The sequence below is a fragment of the Cynocephalus volans genome, chromosome 5 (assembly GCF_027409185.1).
Source record: "Cynocephalus volans isolate mCynVol1 chromosome 5, mCynVol1.pri, whole genome shotgun sequence".
NCBI classification, from domain to species: Eukaryota; Metazoa; Chordata; class Mammalia; order Dermoptera; family Cynocephalidae; genus Cynocephalus; species Cynocephalus volans.
This window is the reverse complement of record NC_084464.1, coordinates 61253329-61268123: the sequence shown is the minus strand read 5'-3', so window position 1 is coordinate 61268123 and position 14795 is coordinate 61253329. Positions and strand designations below refer to the sequence as shown.

Genomic DNA, 14795 nt, shown 5'->3' with positions numbered 1-14795 from the left:
CATTATCACAAATTGTGTTTGTACTCCGTATCCCCCACCCAGTTATCCCCATCCTCCCGCCCCTGTCCCTTTTCCCCCTTACTCCACTTTGTAGCCCAAGGCATGTTCTCTCCCTCTGCAAGTCCAATGCACCACCGTGGTCTTTGTTTCCTTCCTTATTTCTCTCTTAGCTCCCACTTATGAATGACTACATGCAGTATATATCCCTCTGTGCTTTGCTTATTTCACTCAACATAAGTTTCTCCAGGCTCATCCATGTTGTTCCCAAATGGGAGCATTTCATTCTTTTTTATGGCAGAGTAGTATTCTATGGTGTATATATACCACAGTTTCCTTATCTAATCATCCCTCGACGGACATTTAGGTTAGTTCCATGTCTTGGCTATTGTAAACAGAGCTGCGATGAACATGGGAGTGCAGGTATCCCTTCAATATGATGATTTCCAGTCCTCTGGATATATAACCGGAAGTGGGATTGCTGGATTGAATGGAAGATCTATCTGTAGTTGTTTGAGAAACCTCCATACTGTTTTCCATAGTAGTTGTACTAGTTTACAGTCCCACCAACAGTGCAGGAGCATTCCCTTCTCTCCACACCCTCACTAGCATTTGTTATTCACTGTCTTTTCTATTATAGCCAGTCTAACCGGGGTGAGGTGGTATCTCAATGTAGTTTTAATTTGCATTTCCCTGATGACTAGTGATGTTGAGCATTTTTTCATGTACCTGGTGGTCATTTGTAGGTCTTCATTTGAAAAATGTCTATTCAGCTCCTTTGCCCATTTTTAATTGTTTTTTTTTTTTTTTTTTTTACGGTATAATTGCTTCAGTTCCTTGTATATTATGGATATTAATCCCTTGTCAGATGCATAGCTAGCAAAACTTTTTTCCCACTCTGTAGGTTGCTGTTTACTCTGTTGATTGTTTCCTTTGCAGTGCAGAAGCTTTTTAGTTTGATATAGTCTCATTTGTTTATTTTTTCTTTAACTGCTTATGCTTTCAGGCTCATGTTCATAAAGTCTGTGCCCAAACCTAGTCCCTGAAGTGTTTCACCTATATTTTTCCTTAGTAATTTTACAGTTTCAAGTCTTATACTTAAGTCTTTAATCCACTTTGAGTTGATTTTAGTATATGGTGAGAGGTGTATATCTAGTTTCGTTCTTCTGCATATGGATATCCAGTTTTCCCAGTACCAATTGTTGAAGAAGCAGTCTTTTCCCCAATACAGATTTTTGTTGCCTTTGTCCAGATGGCTGTAAGCCTGAGGGGTGACTTCTGGGTTCTAAATTCTGCTCCACTGGTCTGAGTGTCTATTTTTATGGCAGTATCATGCTGTTTTGGTTACGCTATTGAGCATTTGAAATGTAACTAGTCCTAAATAAGATGTACTGGAAGTGTGAAATATACTTCAGTTTTGAAGACATAATATGAAAAAAGAATGTAAAATATTGAGTTAATAATTTTCATATTGATTATGTAGGGAAATGACAATATTTCACATATACTGGGTTAAATAAAATACATTATTAAAATTAATTTCACCTTTTTCTTTTTAACTTTCTTACATGGGTATTAGAAAATTTAGGTTTTCACACACGACTGATATTTCTGTTGGACAGCACTGTCCCAGAGCCACAGAGTTCTCTTGGATCTTCTGCAGCAGGTGGAAGACAGAATGAAAGAGAGTGTAGATGATTGTAGGCTTTATTTGATCCATGCCTGAAAGAGACACACATCATATGTGTCCACAATCCCTTGGCCAGAACTCAGACATATAGCCATATTTTTCTGAAGGAAGACTGGGGGATGAATATAAGTGTTTGTCCAGTAGAAACAGGAAATCAGTTTTGGTGAATGCATAAGTAGTCTTTTCTGTGATACATATACTATGCATATTTACATGTATATGTGTTCATGTGTGTGTGCAGGTATGCACATATATGTATCCTTATGTGGGAATAAATATCTTGTCACCCCTGTTAGACAACAGCTCCTTAAATCTTAACATTTTGGAATCTTTCCCTACTGAGATTTGCACAATCTCTTAATCACACAGAGCCTCTCTGAATACTTTTTGACTGATATGAATGTTAGTAAAAACATGGAGGCAGGGATAAATATACCTAAATTGGGAGATAATAGACATACTGACCTTATTAGAATGCTACAATGTGTGAATGTGTATGTGTGTACAAATGTGATGGGGGGGTTATTTAAAGAATAAATAGAGGAATAGTTGGAAATTTTACAGAGGAAAAGCTTTATGGAAGGCAGTAAATACCAGGTAGAGAAATATATTTTTGATACCATAGAATGTAAAGTGATTTAATGACTGAGTGCAGAGGGAGATGCGGAGATCATAATTTAGACAAAACTGATGCTGTATACACTGAGATATTAAGATGGGGGAAGTGAAACACTGATGCCTGAGAGAAGGAGATTGATGATGTATTGAGATCAAGTCAGATTTATTTAAAGTATATGTCAGACGAGCAGGAAGATAAAGATACTACATTACCAGCCTGCTATCTCCTCTCTTAAACTTTGTTTCTCCCCTTTTCCTAAACAAAGACATCAACTCTGTTTTTTTTTGAGATGGCATACTGCAGATTGTTTATTCTTCACATGCAAATTACCTCTTGTTTTTCAGCCAGTCTGCTCTTTTCAAAGTCGACACAGGATAGGTGGAAGGCTTATGGCATTGTAGCCCTAAATAACAAGGAAATGCTAAAGTTTCTTCATTTTTAGAAAAATTCCATGTGGTGTGCCATGAAATCAAGCTGTGACTATTGGTGTCAGTCTTTTTTATCATGCCAATTGTTTCACAGTCTTTCTCACACTGGGGAGGGTAGTTCATACACCTAAGAAAGGACCCACTATGAGATCGTGGATGTATGTGTTGGTGACAATCATAGGTACCCATCTGCATTGTCTTAAAAAATGTTATCTTTTATCTTTTGGTGATGTCTGGAGTGAAGACCGTGGAAAATCTACCATTAATTTAGCAGTTGCAACCAGGCACATGCATACGTGTGTGTGTGTGTGTGTGTGTGTGAGTTGGTCCATATACATGCATGTGAGCATTCATATAGGATATTCTACACTGCGTAATGATTATAGATGAGGTTGAAGTACTTATGGCTGTAGACTTAGCACCTATTCTTTACCATATTATTATAACCTTACATCAAAACATCTAAGTACGATTTGTATTTTATGTCTTTTTGACATCAAAATACGTACTTTACTCTTTTTTTAAATACTATTTTCTACTGATATAAACATCGCACCATCTATTATGTCATTTGATCTTTTCATCAGTCCTTTGAGGTAAAGAAGAAACAATTATTCCCATTTAACAGGCTAAGAAAACCAGGATCCAAACAGGAAGCTGAGTTTCTCTGGTTTTTACTGTGAGATGAACCCAGTAGTGGCGATGAGACTGTTAATATGAGACAGCAGAGAGAAAACACGTGTAGTCAAGTCTTCACTGGAATGTGATCTAATCAACTGAAATGTAGATGACTTGCTTCAGAATCATCTGGGATGCTAGTTAAAAAGTCAGTTTTCTGAGGCTAAAGAAGAGCTACTGAGTCATAATTCCCACAAGTAGTGCCTGAGAATCTGCATCTGCAGTAACTATTTCAGGTGCTTTTATGCATATTTAAATTTAAAAACCACTGGAAAGAAGAACTCGAGTAGGCCTTGGAGTTTAAAAGTTCTAGATTTGAATTGCAGGTGTTTTACTAAGCTGTTTAGCACTGAGACTCAGTTTTCTTGTATTTAAATTACCAATAATAACACATACAATTATGGATAACTTTTCTTTCTGGACAAGATGAAATGCAGTGAAAAAATATTTCTGAAAAAATGGTTAAGTATATCTTTATGCCAAATGTGGGTTTGTCCTATTGTTGAGGGACACGTGCAAATTCAAACTCTTTTATGTTACCCACATGAGAATAAAGAAAGAAAAAAAATAGTACAAATAAGTAAACAAACACTTAAAAAAAAAAAAAAAACTTAGCTACAGATCATGCAAACTTATTTGGATAACTTAAGAACCCATTTGAAAAACATGGTCTCCAAGCTTAGAAGGACACATAAAACTTCCGAACTTCAGAGTTTAGGTAGTCTCTAGCACAATATAACTCTGATTGTCTGCTTGGTTGAATTTTTTTAAAAAATTCAACTCCCCTGGCAATCCTAGAAGCAGGACATGAATAACTTTCAAAAGAGAAAAAAATCTTTGTTGTTTGCATAGCACAGCTTTCCATTCAGTTGGAAAAAATTACTAAAATTTCCCTTGGAAAGGAGTGATTGAAATATTCTAAAAAATTCAAAGAACTTTTTTGAAAATATCAGCTTCAAAACAAAATTTCTCAAGGTTTTCTATAAAACCAAAACACCAAAACCCTGATGGGTGCTCTCTTATCTCTGGCCCATATGTTGTTAGCTAATCTGATGCTCTGAATATTTTGGAGAAAAGAATTCTATGTATCCTGGAGCCAGATTTTCCAGTGCCTCAGCTTCATGCTGGGATTGGGTCAAAACGAATGGAAACTTACTTATTTCTGCCAGGCAGAGAAGTTAATAAGAATAATAAATCTTTTCTGAACCCATATTTTGGGCCAGACACTGTGCTAAGCTCTTGGAAAATAAGAGATAAAACTAGATTTCTATTTTGTAAACATTGACAGTTTCATATTTATAAACTGCAGAAAATAATTTTAGATGCAGAAGAATCTATATCGGCATCTGTCATTTTTTAGTATCCTTTCAGTGCTCAAAGAATGGAATTGTCAACTTGATTGGGATCTAAGGAATGAAAATTTTGCTGTAGTACACATTATACAAAGAGATGTTTGGTGAGCAAATTTGGTCACCTGGGGAATTAAGAATTTAGAATGCAAGAAACAAGAATGTTTGTTAGTTTTGACCTTGACAACCTGTGTGAGGATGGAACAGCCTTTTTGACATTTCACCCCAAGTTCAGAATGAGAAATTATTGAGAAAACATTTAAATCATGCTGAGATTCATTTTTGCTGAATCAGTTCACTAGCTCAATGTTTGAGAGGTAGATCCATGAGGGGAACTGTTTTGATTGATGAAGTTTGAGAAAATTGATTTAGAAAATAAAGTACACATAAATGAGAGAAATATTACTTTGTGTATTCTGGATGAGGTATCACTTATTTGAAGATAATTCTAATCAAAGCTGCTAGCTAACATCTAGTATCATCGTCCCACTGCTTCTGCCTATTAAGATGTTTTAAAATGTAATTTTTTCAGATCTTCATTTCAGCTGTGTCATCATGGTTACTTTATAGAGTACTTGATAAGTGAAGAGACTAAACATTCACACAGCTGATAACAGACAAACCCAACTCAAAAATAGGTAACACAGCCTAGCCTCAGATTTAAGAAACTGGAGCTGAAAAGTTATTCATGCATAAGAAACCACGTCCCTGGTTCTTCTGCTGCTAATGGATACATGGGCCATGACTATTTCACAGGGATGCCGAAGAGACTCAGGCAAATGAAGGAAAGGTCTTTGAAACATATGAAAGTAGCATGCAAATTTTGTCTATTATGGTAAAGTCCTCAAAAATTGGCTTTACACTTGAAAGATTTCTCTGTGAAATTGCATAGTAACCTATTATAGTAAGATTTGAAGAAAGGAATTTTACCAACAATGAAATCAAATAAACTAAAACAAAAAATAAATAACAACAACAATAAAACACTGAGACATCCTACAAAACCACATTTCAATTAGATCCCATGGGAATTATTTGGTATTTGTTTTTCAGATCTGAGTTGGGCTTGGTTTCAAGGATCCAACCAGGTTCTAAGAAGCATTACTTCCTCAGGGTACTCTGGGAAAAAAGGGTCAAAAGTTTATTAAAAAAACGCACACCTCCCTTTAAAATTCACAGTCAACATAAGCATTTATTGACTCTGCGAAGTTCTGCAAAGAAAAAAACATTATGTTTATTTTTGTGTAACCTAGCATTTCTTAAACTTATTTGATTTGATACTCATTTGATAAGAGAACCTCCCACCTTTCTTTTTTTTATTTTTTGCAGAGGAACATTTATTCATATCTGGTTTTAAAACAAGCTTGGATATAGACTCTTCCAGGGGGTTTTGAAGAGATAGTTAGCTAAGGTAGAATACCTTAGGAATTACTTAAGAAGCAATCCTATATGAATGCCTTTCTTAAGTTGCAACTATGACCATCTCATTTATGGTATAAATTTATGGTATGGACTTATGGTGTACAGGGAGAACTACTAGAAATGCTGGTCTAAGGGAATATTAATCCCTACCTGTTTCAGAAATCTTCCATGCTGAAGGTCTGTAGAGATACTCAGTGATGACTTTTGATTTAGAAATCTGCCTATCAGAAGCAGCTTCTTCCCACAAACCCTTCCAATCATTCTGTTATTTTCAGTTACGTGTTGAAACTATGATTTCGTAGCTTCCAGTTTCCGTCTCACTGTAAGCTCTAACACTGATATTTTATCTATGATTCAACTATAGTTTACATAATTGATTTCTAACTTCCAACCCTTTTATGTTACATACTTGGTTGCTGACACCAAGCTCGGCATTGGCAACTTCTCAGAATTTCTCTAAACCCAGGTTACTACCAGGCAGGACTATTGGGGTCTTTGTCTTGCCTCCCAGCTTTCAATTTGTCCTGGCTGCACAACTACCACAGTGGAACATTAAATGTTTAAAGGTTATACAACTTCATCAAACAAGTTTTTGGAATCTACTTTTCTGATTTTGTCAAACAGGCTGAATATCTGTCTAAGATGATTTAGAATGCCAAGGTGAGATTTTTAGTGGTGTTAAAGCAGTTTGTGTGCATAGAAATAATTTTGATGCTTTCTTAGTCTTCTAAATTAATACTAAATTTATTATTAAAGTATTGAACTTAAAATCTTGTTTTTCTTCAGCTTTTTGATTTTCATATGTTGTGAATGTTAGTAATTATTTTCAAGAGGGCTTTTGGTCAATGTTCAATCAACTTAGAACAGTCCATATTCAAAGTTTCTTAGTTTCCTTAAAAATTTAAAACTATATATAAATTCAATATATTCAACTTTCATTTATAAGTTCTTCAGATATTTGACCTAATAAGTAAAACCTTCTCAAGTACTGAACTCTGACATATCTCATAATTAAAACTTAAAAATACAATGAACTGTGTTCTCTTGATCATTTAAAGAATGTGTACCGTTCTGTCACCACAGCTGCTGCCACTGAAGCCTCTCCTGCTGGGCGGCTCTCACCACCACTGCTGCTGCCATGCAGCTCCTGTCTCCCTGCACAAAAATTTGACTGCTCCCCACCACACCTGCCACTGCTCCTGCCACCCAACCTGGGTGACACCAGCTCCACCTCACCCAGAACCAGGTATTCCTGTGTTTTACCAGGCAGGAGGAAAGAGGAAAGAGGTGAGCACAACCCTGCACTCCTGGGGATCGGAACTACTTGTGTAGCCCACATGACTTCTTGACCCAGGGAGAGACACATGGAAAGCTAGTGAGTGCAGAATTTCAGAAGAGCCAATGGAGTACAGAAGAAAATCCCTAGCCACCACCAACCCCTTCCCCAGTGGGGAGAAGCAAGGACCCACTCGGGGTCACCCACCTCAGATAAAGAGTGACAGGGCACCCAGGTGTTTCTCCCCACAACTCGAGATGTTGCTCATGTCCTCAACAACTCAACACAGTGATACTACTCACTTCAGCAAGGAGCCACTGGGTGCCACAGTGCCTAGGCCACAGAGACACAGACAACTCTGATGGTGAATATGGCTGAAGCAACCTCATGAAAACTACACTACTACATCTACCTGGAACCAAAAATGAAACACGTTACTCAAAGGTTAACATAAAATACATTTATAGGAGGGAGTTTCTCTCCTCAAATGCTATTCCAGAGTAGTAGAAGAAGCAACTGCTCCACCAGATGACCAGACATAAATGCAGGGACACTAGAAATAGGGAAAAACAAGAAAATATGACAACACCAAAGGAATACAGTAATTCTCAAGTGCCAGGTATCAAACAGCAGGAAAAGTTTGAAATGTCTAAACAGGAATTCAGTGCAACAATCTTATAGAAACTTAATGAGATATAAGAAGACTCAGATAGACTACACAATGAAATGAGAAAAACAATCCAGTATATGAAAAAGGACATTTACAAACAGATAGATGCCTTAAAAAAGAATGTGGCATAACTTCAGGAACTGAAAGATTCACTCAATGAAATAAAATAAATAAATAAATAAATACAACCGAGAACTTAAGCACCAGGCTAGAGCAAACAGAATAATTTTTTTTTTTAGTTTTCAATTTTTAAAAAATTTATTTATTTATTTATTTACTTTTTATTTTAACTTCTCAATATACATTGTAGTTGATTTTCATGACCCTTTGCTCATTCCTCTTTCCCCCTTTATCTCTCCCCTCCCCCCACGACATCATATCTGTTCACTTGTCTTAAGTTCAAAAAATTGTCGTGATTGTTGTGTCTTCTTCCCCGCCTTATTTGTTTGTATCTTTATCTATTTATTTTTATTAGTTCCCACAAATAAGTGAGAACATGTGGTATTTCTCTTTCTGTGCCTGACTTTTTTCACTTAATGTAATTTTCTCTAAGTCCATCCATGTTGCTGCAAATGGTAGTATTTTGTTGTTCTTTATAGCACAGTATAATTCCATCATGTAGATATAACACAGTTTCCTGGTCCACTCATCAAATGATGGACATTTGGGCTGGTTCCAACTCTTGGCTATTGTAAATAGTGCTGCAAGAAACATGGGAGTACAGGTTTCCCTTTGGCATGATGATTTCCATTCCTCTGGGTATATTCCCAGCAGTGGAATAGCTGGGTCAAATGGTAGATCTATCTATAATTGTTTGAGGAACCTCTATACCATTTTCCATAAAGACTGCACCATTTTGCAGTTCCACCAACAGTGTATGAAAGTTCCTTTTCTCTGCAGCCTTGTCAGCATTTATCATTCTCAGTCCTTTGGATATTAGCCATACTGACTGGAGTGAGCTGGTATCTCAAAGTGGTCTTGATTTGCATTTCCCGAATGCTGAGTGATGTTGAGCATTTTTTCATGTGTCTGTTGGCCATTCGTATATCTTCCTTTGAGAAATGCCTATTCAGCTCCTTTGCCCAGTTTTTTAATTGGGTTATTTTGTTTTTTGCTGTAAAGTTGTTTGAGTTCCTTGTGTATTCTGGATATTAATCCTTTGTCAGATGTATATTCTGCAAATATTTTTTCCCCTTCTGTTGGTTGTCTTTTCACTCTGTTGATTATTTCTTTTGCTGTGCAGAAGTTTTTTAGTTTGATATAATCCCATTTGTTTATTTTTCCTTTAGTTGCTTGTTCTTTTTGGGTCATATTCACTCCTACTTCCTTGAGTGTTTCGCCTGTGTTTTCTTTAAGGAGTTTTATTGTTACAGGATGTATATTTAATTCTTTAATCCGTTTTGAGTTGATTTTGGTATATAGTGAGAGGTACAGGTCTAGTTTCATTCTCCTACATATGAATATCCAGTTTTCCCAGCACCATTTGCTGAAGAGGGAGTCTTTTCCCCAGTGTGTAGACTTGGTGCCTTTGTCAAAGATCAGATAGCTGTAGGTATATGGGTTGATTTCTGGGTTCTCTATTCTATTCTATTTATCTGTGTGTCTGTTTTTATGCCAGTTTCATGCTGTTTGGGTTATTATACCTTTGTAATATAGTTTAAAGTCAGGTAGTGTTATGCTTCCAGCTTTAATTACTTTGCTCAGGATTGCTTTGGCTATTCACAGTGTTTTGTTATTCCATGTAAAGGTCTGGATAGTTTTTTCCATTTCCAAGAAAAAATGCCATTGAAATTTTGATGGGGATTGCATTGAATCTGTAAATCACTTTGGGTAATATGGACATTTTCACAATGTTAATTCTTTTGTATTGTTTTTCAATTTTATATTTCATTTAGTTCTGCTCTAATCCTGATTATTTCTTTCCATTTACTACTTTGGGTTTGGATTGTTCTTGTGTTTCTAGTTTTTTAAGGTGAAGTGCTCGGTTGTTTATTTGCCATCTTTCCATTCTTCTGAAGTAAGAATTTAATGCTATAAATTTTCCTGCTATTACTGCAATATCCCACAGGTTTTGATATGATGTGTCATTATTTTCCTTAGTTTCAAGAAATTTTTTGATTTCCTCTTCAATTTCTTTTTGGACCCATATATCATTAAGTAGAATGTTGTTTACTTTCCATGTGTTTTTATAGTTTCAAGAGTTTTGTTTGTTATTGATTTCTAATTTTAATCCATTGTGATCTGAAAAAATACATAAAATAATTCCAATTTTTTTGAATTTATTGAGACTTGCTTTGTGACCTAACATGTGTTCTATCCTGGAGAATGTTCCATGAGCTGGTGAGAAGAATGAATATTCTGAGGTTGTTGGATGGAATGTTCTGTAGATATCTGCCAAGTCCATTGGTCTAAAGTTTTGTCTAGATCTTGTGTTTCTCTATTGATTTTTTGCCTAAATGATCTATACAATGTTGAGAGTGGGGTGTTCAGGTCCCCCACTATTACAGTGTTAGTGTCTATCTCATTCTTTAGATCTAATAGTATTTGTTTTATAAATCTGCCTACTCCAATCTTGGGTTCAGAGATATTTATAATTGTTATCTCTTCTTGATGGATAGATCTTTTAATGATTATACGGTGGCCTTCTTTATCTCTTTTTATGGTTTTTACTTTAACATCTATCTTATCTGATATAGGAATAGCTACTCCACCTCGTTTTTCATTTCTTTTGCATGGTATATCTTTTTCCATCTTTTCACTCTTAGTCTATGTGTGTCTTTATAGGTGAGCTGAGTCTCTTGAAGGCAGCATATTGTTGGGACCATCTTTTTAATCCAGTCAGTCAGTCTGTGTCTTTTGAGTGGGGAATTTAATACCCTTACATTTAGAGATATTATTGAAAGGTGTTGATTTACTCCTAGCATTCTATTGATTTTTGCTTAGATGCCTTAAGTATCTTTTGTTCCTTTCTTTCTGATTTTCTGTTTGTCTTCTGTATTTGTTGGTTTATTGGGGTGGTAGATAAACTATTTTTTGTCTTTATTGTTAGCATTTTTGTTTTACTGGTAAGTTTTGTTCTTTCTTGGGTATTCATGTCAGTGATGGTTGTTTTTCAGGTATCAAACCCAGTACTCCCTTGAGAATTTCTTGTAAGGTTGGTTCTGTGGTAGTGAACTGCAATTTTTGTTTGTCTGAGAAATATACTATATGTCCTTCATTTCAGAAGGATAGCCTTGCTGGGTAAAGTATTCTTTGCTGGCAATGTTTGTCCTTTAGTATTTTGAATATATCATCCCATTCTTTTCTGGGTTTTAGGGTTTCTGATGAAAAGCCTGATGTTAGTCTGATTGGGGCTCCCTTATAGATGACTTGCCAATTCTCTCTTGCAGCTTTTAAGATTCTCTCTTTGTCTTTGAGTTTTGCCAGTTTGACTATAACATGTCCTGGAGAGGACCTTTTTGGGTTGAATTTGTTTGGGGATCTTTGGGCCTACTGAATCCAAAGATCTGTGATTTTCCCTATAGCTTGGAAGTTTTCTGCTGTTATTTCATGGAATATGTTTTCAATGCCATTTCCTTTTTCCTCCCCTTCTGGAATACCCAAGATTCAGATATTTGAGTGCTTAAGGTTGTCTGTTATCCCTCTTAGATTTTCTCCAATTTTTTAAATTCTTTTTTCTTTTATCTGGTCCACCTGTGTCAATTCAAATAGCTTGTCTTCAAGGTAAGAAATTCTCTCTTCTTTTTGTTCTAGCCTGCTGGTTAGAGTCTCTGTTGTGTTTTTTATTTCATTGACTGAATTCTTCAGCTCCACAAGCTCTGCTACATTCTTTTTCAGGGCATTGATTTCTTTGTACATTTCTTCTTTCAAATCCTGTATATATTTTTTTTCATTTCATTGTGTTGTCTGGGTTTTCTTGTATCTCATTTAGTTTCCTCAGAATTGTTGCACAAAATTCCTTGTGAGTCATTTCAAGAACTTCCTGTTCTATAGGATCTAGAGCTTGAGAGTTATTATTTTCCTTTGGTGGTGATGTGCTTTCTTGATTTTTCATATTTCTGGTATCTTTCCTTTGGTGTTTAGTCATTGTGGCAGAGGGTATCACAGTCCACTCATTTCAGCCTGATGTCTGGCCTGGATTCTGAAGGAACTGCCAATTCTGGGCAGCAGGAACTAGCCTGGGCTGGGCGACCCACAGTGCCTGCCTGTTCTGGCACAGCTGACTCAGGGCATGTGTGCCTAGCAGCTCTCAAGCCTCTCTGGGTAACAAGGACTGATCTAGGTTGGGGGTCCTGTTTTGTCTGCCTGTTCTGACACAGCTGACTTGGGGTGTGTGGACCCATCGGCTCTCAGACCTCTCTGGGTGGGGGGCACTGTCCTGGGCTGGGGGTCCTGCAGTGCCTGCCTATTGTAGCATGGCTAACTTGGGGCATGTGGGCCCGGTGGCTCCCAGGCCACTCTGGGCAGCAGGCACTTTCCTGGGCTGGGATCCCATGGCACCTGCCTGTTCTGGCATGACTGACTTGGGGTGTGTGTGCCTGGTGGTTCTTGGGCTTAAGTGGAGGGACTGACCTGGGCTGAAGGTCCCACAGCTCCTGTCTGTTCCTGCTCAGCTGAATCAGGGTATGTAGGACTGGTGGCACTCAGGCCTTTCTAAGCAGCAGGGACTGACCTGGGCTGCAGGTCTCATGGCTCCTGCCTGTTCCTGCATGGCTGACTTGGGGCATGTGGGCCTGGTGGCTCTCAGGCTTCTCTGGGCAGTGGACACTGTCCTAGGCTGGGGGTCCCATGGCATGAAGCCCTGCCTATTCTGGTGAGCTCTCCAGGCATCCTGTTTTTGCTTTTTAATAGTTGCAAATTGGTTGATTTGTGGGAGAGAGTGATACTAGGAACTGTCTACTCTGCCATCTTGACTAGAAACCAGAATAAAGAATTTCTGATCTTGAAGACAGTATCCTTGAAATGATCCAGGCAGAGAAAAAAGAGAAAACAATTTTTTTAAAATGGAGAAAATCTGTGAGAGATATCAGATAACCTTAAATGTACAAACATTGGAATCATGGATGTTCTGGAAGGAAAGACAAAAGGAGAAGGCATTGAAAACCTATTCAATGAAATAATAATGGAAAACTTCATAGGTTTTGGGAGACATATAGAATTTCAGATCCAAAAAGCCCAAAGATCCCCAAACAGATTCCATCCAAAAACGGTCCTCTGTGAGATATATCATAGCCAAATTTTTAAAAGTCAAAGACAAGAGAGGATCCTAAAAACAGACAGAGAAAAGCATAGTGTTACCTACAACAGAGTTTGTATCTGATTAACAGCAGGTTTCTTATCAGAAAATTTACAGGCCAGAAGAGAATGGGATGAAATATATAAGGTATTAAAAGAAAAAAAAAAAAAAAACCCTGCCAGTCAAAGATTCTATACCCAGAAAGGCTATCCTCCATAAATGAAGGAGAAATAGTGCATTTTCAAGACAAAAAATGAAGAAGTTCACTATCATATGACCATCCCTAAAGGAAATTCTCAAGGGAGTCCTGCATCTGGATTCCAAAAAATAATAATCATCACTATGAATACATAAAGAACAAAACACACTGGTAGAGCATTTATACAAACAAGAAAGAGAAATAAACTATAACTTACCACCCCGCCAAACCAATGAACACTGAAGACAAATAATCAAAGGGGAAGAAAGGAACAAAAGACACTTAAAACAACTATATGAAAATCAATAAAATGCCAGGAGTAAGCCAATACTTTTCAATAATAACTCTAAATGTAAATTGATTGATTTCCCATTGAAAAGATACAGACAGGCTGAATGGATTAAAAAACTAGGAAAGTATATGCTGCCTACAAGAAACCCCCCTCACCTGTGATGACTCACACAGACTAATAGTGAAGAGACAGAAAAAAATATACCATGCGAAAGGAAACCAAAATGAGCAGGACTACCTACTTTTATTTCTAATAAAATAGACTTGAAACCAAATATGAAAAGAGACAAAGAAGGTCATTATATAATGATAACGAGATCTATCCAGGAAGAAATTATAACAATCATAAATATATACTCACTCTACATTGGAGCATCCAGATATATAAACCAAACACTATGAGACCTAAAGAGAGAGACAGACCCCAATGCAATAACAGTTTGAGACCTCTATGCCCCACCTCAATATTGGATAGCTCATCCAGGGAACAAGTCAGCAGTGAAACACAGGATTTAAACTGCACTTTAAACAATCAGATTTGGCAGAGGCCTACAGAACATTTTATCCAATGACTACAGAATACACATTCTTCCCATCAGCACATGGAACATTAACCATCCAGAATAGACCATATGTTAGGTCACAAATCAAGTTTCTAAAAATTTTTTTAAAATGAAATTTTTTCAAGTACCTGTCCAGACCATAATTGATTTACACTAGAAATTAGTAACAAGCAAAACTTTAGAAATTATACAAATACATGGAAATTAAACAACATGCTCCTGAATGACCTGTGGATCACAGAAGAAATCAAAAAGGAAATTAAAAATAAAAACTTCTTGAAACTAATGAAAATGAAGACAGATCAGAACAATTACCTGTGGGATACTGCAAAAGGAGTACTAAGAGGAAAGTTTTTTGCAATAAATTTTTACATTAA

At 36.7% G+C, this 14795-nt stretch overlaps 1 pseudogene; it reads right to left on the bottom strand.

The window, feature by feature from the left end:
• Positions 1 to 7853: 7853 nt before the first annotated feature.
• The window catches only part of LOC134379062 (heterogeneous nuclear ribonucleoprotein L-like), a 54258-nt pseudogene continuing 47316 nt past the window's right edge, over positions 7854 to 14795 (bottom strand).